Consider the following 6,000-nt stretch of genomic DNA (forward strand, 5'->3'; position numbering starts at 1 on the left):
CTCCAGCACCACAGCTCAAAAGCATCCACTCTCCTTCTGTCTTCCCTAGTCATTGTCCAACTCTCTGATGCATAACAAGCGATTGCAAAGACCATGGCCTGTATCAGGCGCACCTTAGTCACCAGAGAGACACTGTTGCTCCTGAGTACCTTTGAGAGGTCCCTAACAGCAGACTTTCCCATTGCGATACGTTTTTTGATTTCCTGACTGCTGGTGCCAAGAGTGTTGACTGTGGAGCCGAGCAAACTGAACCTGTGAACACTCTCAATCTCTTCGTCATCCATCCTGACGCTGCTAATTGGTCCAGTGGCGAGAATCTTTGTCTTCTTGACATTGAGCCTTAGTCCATACTGAAGGCTGCAGTCCTTGACCCTTCGCAGCAAGTGCATGAGGTCCTCCTCAGTTTCAGCAAGCAGGGTTGTGTCATCTGCATAACGGAGATTGTTAATAGATCTTCCACCAATCCTGATGCCACAATTCTCCTCATAGAGCCCAGCCTCTCGGATAATCTGCTCTGCATACATGTTGAAAAGGTCTGGAGACAGGATGCATCCCTGGCGTACACCCTTCCCAATTTTGAACCATGCAGTGTTACCCTGCTCTGTTCTGACTACTGCCTCTTGGTCCAAGTATAGGTTTCGTATTAGCACAATTAAATGTTCTGGGATTCCCATTCTTCTCAGAGTCAGCTATAGCACCAAGAAAAACTGAGCAAGAGTCTATGCCAGTTTATGACAGAAATATCTGGAAAGCAGAGGTGCCACCACTCTTATGGAATGAGAGACAAAAGGGAAAAGTGCAGATAACATCCAGGAACTCCAAAACTAGGTCGTACTTCAGATGCTTTTCCCCCACACCCCTTACTCGCCCCTCAGGGGGAAGGAGAGATTGTAAATGGCTGTGAAGAAAGTGTGAGCAGATGGCCCTGAAAAGTCACCATCTGTGCACACAGAGGCTCTGTGACCCAAGCAGGTCCTTTACCCTCACTTGTGGCTGGACCCATCCGCAATGTACGTTTGGACAGAAGACTTCCTCTACTGGGAAACTGTAACTGCTAGGTTCCACCCTGCCCGCCCCCCCCAACACACAAATGCAAGACCAAAAGCGGGAAGGAAAAACTATCACTTGAGATAATCTGAAGAACTAGAGAATTCAATTCCACTAAGTAGACCAAAAAAACCCCACTACGCTTACAATCCCACTAAGCTCCCCCTCCCATGCTTTTATAACAATGGCTTATATAATATATGAACGATGAATTTGTGCATGAGCATGTCTGTAACCAGTAATGACAGTCCATAACATTCAGCAACAGTATTTAAAAGTGATGACAGCAAGGAAGAGGACGACAACAGGAAAGCAATTTGTTCTTTTTTAACATAGTGAAATGCTATTGTAGAAGTGTTAAAGTGTGAAGTTTTAAGCTGAAGCTGTCATGTCTCATTCACACTGGCTACATCCAAGTTGACTACCAGAGATATTTCATTTCTTAGACTGGTTTGTTCTAGGTTATTATTTGAGAGAAACTATTTAGCAAGAAAATGACAAATGTTATTCTAGTAAATATATTATTCTCAAGATAAAGGATGTAATACTAATACAGGGGTTCGTATCCTGAAGCTCAAGTGCCCCTTAGATAACATGAAAAATTCTGTATATATAGAATATTTTTCTAGGAAAAAAGTCATATTGTTAATAAAATTTTAAGGCAGTTTATGACACAACCAATCAAACATTTTTAATTTTAAGGGAGACAGGGTGGAAAAGCAAACAAACAAAAAATCCACAAGCCTTTGTTTTGAAGATATACATGTAAAATAGGAAAATTAAACGCTACTAACAATTTCAAAACCCCAAACCAAAGACATTACTTTGCCCAAGTCACTTCCTTTATACGCAAACTATTCATACTTACATACCTCTAAAGCACTAAAGGATACAATTCTTCAGCATTCCTGGAAATGTATTAGGAACACAAATTGGACACTTTTTTCAACCAAAATCAATGAATTCCTAAGAATCCCAATGTTTGTCATTTTATGTACTACTGAGTTGGAATTGACCCATACCTGACTTTCCAGTAGTTTTCAGAGGCAGTAAATCACAGGAGGAGACTTCCCCTCTTTCTCCCGCAGAGCAAAGGGCAGACTCAAACCTTGTGCCTCTGGGTTGGCAGCACGACTCATTACCACTTCATACTACTTTTTAATTCATTTAAAAACATTTATACTTAGAGAAGAAAGATAGAGTTCAGAGAAAGTTTGGAAAGATGTAAATACATGGCTTTCAATGCAAACAAGTGTTGAGGCAAAATGGCAGGCAGTGAAGAGAGCATGCAGGCATATGAGCCTGGCTATGAAAGCAGATTCTCCCACCTGCTGCCTATATCAAACTGGCCAAATTACTGAGCCCTCTCTGCTTAAGCTTCCATTTTTCAACTATAAAATGGGGACTTACTTCATGAGTCTGTTAAGTATTAAGTGAATAAAGATATTTATAAAATGCTTTACTAAACATTAACAGTCTTTCTCCTATTTTATTACAAAAAGTAGCAAAATCAAACTAAGAGGAAGAGAGATTTTAAAAACAGGTATAGAGTCTTCCTACAGCTCTGCCACTTAACAGACATCTAAGTTTGGATAAACACTCATCTGTGAGACAGTTGTCAAGTCTACAGAGATAACACATAGATACAGGCACTGGTAGATTCAATAATGACATAGTCAACCACCTGCTGTTAGGTGGCGTGAAGTCACAATCAACTGGCATGAAGTCACACTGGCATGAAGTCACAACTGGCTGACTCTCCAGTGAGTTTCAAATGCAGTAAATCACATGAAAAGAGACTACGCAACTTTCTCCTACAGAGCAGCTGGAGGATTTTAAACCTCATGCCTTTGGGCTGTCCGTGCAGCTCCTTACCACTAGGTGGCCACCAGACAGAGCACCTTTTTTGTGTAACTATAAAACTGTTTTCCAGAGTGGCTGTGCCATTTACTCTCCCACCAGCAATGCATTTAAGGGTTTCAATTTCTCCACATCCTCACCAGCTTTCACTGGCTTGTTTTTTTCACAATACCTGCCATCTCACTGGATGTGAGATGGCATCTCATTGTGATTTTGATTTGCAGTTCCCTAATGACTACTCACAATGAGCATCTATCTTTTAACATGCTTATTAGCTACGGTTTACCATCACTGGAGAAACGTCTATTCAAATCCTTTGCCCATTTTTCAATAGGTTTGTCTTTTTATTGTTGAGTTGGAGTTCTTTATGTATTCCGGATAGTAAACAATTCTCAAGTATTTTAACTCATTCTGTGGATCATCTCTTACTGTCTTGACAAAAGTTTTTTAATATATGAAAATTTTCATTTCTATAAAGTCCAAGTTACTATTTTCCTTTTTCTTTTGATGTTTATGGTTTTGCCGTCACATCTTAGAACTCACTGTCAAAATTAGTTTACTGATGCTTTATACCTATGTTTTTCCTAAGGGTTTTTCCATGGTTTTTAGGTTTTACTAAGGTCACTGGGCTCATTCTGAACCAGTGTCTTAGGAGCACTTAAGTGATGTAGTGGATTATGTGTGTTGGGCTGCCAGACAAACAGCGAGCAATTAGAATCCATCAGCAGAACTGAAGGAGAGATATAATGAACTGAACTCCCATTAATATGTACAGTCTTGGAAACCCAAGAGAGGCCACTGCAAGTCATAATAGGCTCAGAGGCAGGGGTCTGGGTTTAGTTTTGGTGAGAGAGGTACGCCCAATATTCTCTATAATATGAAGGTTCAGGTGTCCCAGAACCATTTACAGAAGTCACTATTCTTTCTCCCATTGAATAGATTTGGCATTCATGTGCAAGAAAAAATGACCACAGATGGACAGGTTTATTTCGACTTTTATTTTTTTATCAAAGTGAATAAAATAGGTAATTTATGCCTTCAGGATGCATTTAAATTCACATGCATTGAGTCAACTATGACTCATAGCGACTGTGAACAACAACATCTGAACATATCAAATCAGTGGCAAAATACATTACTTATAATTGAAAAGTATAACTAACAAAGTTTCTTTTCTTTCTGAATACCAAAAGATCATGGTACCTTAACCCTTTGTATTTTCACTCTTAAGCAACAGGCTAAAATAGACAATTAGAACCTAAAAGTATTTGTTAAAAGAAAACCTGTTTTATAGAGATGTTGAGCTAACTGATTAAAAGCTGATGACATGTTACTCTCAAAATACACACATGCATACACACACACACACACACACACACACACACACACACACACACACGACCTTGTTTATCAATAAGAATGGTTCACATTCTGATTACAACACTTGGAGCAAGTTAATACTCTCTTTTCTCTCTCACTGCCATCAATCTGGGTTCAATGCATAGCAAACCCTCCAGCAGGAGGGTAAAGCTGTAAAGTGCGTGAGAGGAAAATATTTTGTTTTCTTCTTTTATTTAAATGAAAACAAGCTTTATTACCTCAAGTAATAAATACATACAAAGATGCAAACACTGTGGGTCATTGTCTCCCCCCCCATGGTGTGTGATCAACATCAACACACAACTGAAATCACCATCTCTTTGTGAAAATTTTCAGGGTGGGGGGGAGTGGGAGGGCTTTGATGCATTTGGTCTGATGTTCTTCATATTTATAACTTGTGCATTTATATATATTTCTTTTTAATTGACTTTAAAGCACTCTAAATCATGCAAATGCTTATTCAAGAGTTTTGTTGAGCAGAATCTATGCCGATGGCCACTGAGGGGGTCAGATACTAAGAAAGAGCATTGTCAGTATTCGTCGAACACAAACAAGATCTTGAAGGTTGCTATTAGCTTATGGGGCAAGGGGTCGGGGCCAAGGACAGTCTCGGTGACATTAATGTAAGCGAGAGAGCAGAGGAAGATGAGACACAAGAGATCTACAGTTTGCCACAAAACTGGTAACTTTCCTCGCTGTTTGTAAATCAAGACTTGAAAAAGGAGACCCAAACCTGAGGAGTGTCTACTGAAAATGCAGATCCTACCCTAACGCAAATCCTCCCATCCTCAGAGATGAGAGGTTCAAAGTGTGAACCAGAGAAGGGAAATAGGAAAGGGAATAAAGAAAAAAGGAAAGTCACCACTTTGAAAACAAAGAAAATAGGAGAGACTGAGTGGGTACTTCTCATCCTGGGAAGAGATGGACAATCGTGAGGCCAGCGAGGAGCTAGGAACTAGCATTGTGTTTGGTCTCGGCCAAGCACTCACGGACCAGACCCGTGAATGATGCCTCGCTTCAGCCACTGCATGACGCTCTTGATGTCCGTGTAGGTGGGCCTGATGTCCTTGCCCAGCTCTTCAATGACGGCCAGCAGTTCTGCGTACTTCCTCTGTGGAACATACCTGGATGTTCCCAGTGCCCTGGGTGTATGCGAGGGACGGTAGCCTGCGATCACTCAGCAGCCGGCAGTACTGGGAGGACGTGGCCATGCTGGTGGAAGGTGGGTGGACATTCCCAGCTGGAGAAAATGGTGGCACCTGGGGTTTGGTAGTGCGGAGACCATGCCAGCTGCCAGGGCTGGCGCTGCCCGTGATGAGAATAACCAAAGCTTCTAGAATGTTTTCTTACTTGATCCATTCTGTTTAAAGGAACTCATTTTACAGCCCCAAATATTTATACAAAGCTCGTTTTCTATGTAATCCTGACTAAGAAGGAATTCTTCATTTTGGACTCACTAGTTTGACTTCAGATTAAAGATGGGGAGTTGAAAAAACACAGGAAATGAACCATTATTGAATACATCTACAGTAACACAACCCATGGTACTAGGTGTTCATCATCAGCTGTCATTTATTTCATTCACAGGTAAACTCAGCAGTAGTTTTTACTCCTATTTTGCAATGAAGATGTAGGGGTTCTGAGAGATTAAATTATTTTTCAGTATTCTACGTCACTGGGCTCTATGAGGAGAAATGTGGGGTCAAGATTGGC

General features: G+C 40.9%; 1 pseudogene; it reads right to left on the reverse strand.

The window, feature by feature from the left end:
* Positions 1–5,235: 5,235 nt before the first annotated feature.
* On the reverse strand, positions 5,236–5,522 carry LOC102848177 (annotated as a pseudogene).
* Positions 5,523–6,000: the final 478 nt, after the last annotated feature.

This window comes from Elephantulus edwardii, unplaced genomic scaffold, assembly GCF_000299155.1.
Source record: "Elephantulus edwardii isolate Elephantulus edwardi_28Jun2011 unplaced genomic scaffold, EleEdw1.0 scaffold00008, whole genome shotgun sequence".
NCBI lineage: Eukaryota > Metazoa > Chordata > Mammalia > Macroscelidea > Macroscelididae > Elephantulus > Elephantulus edwardii.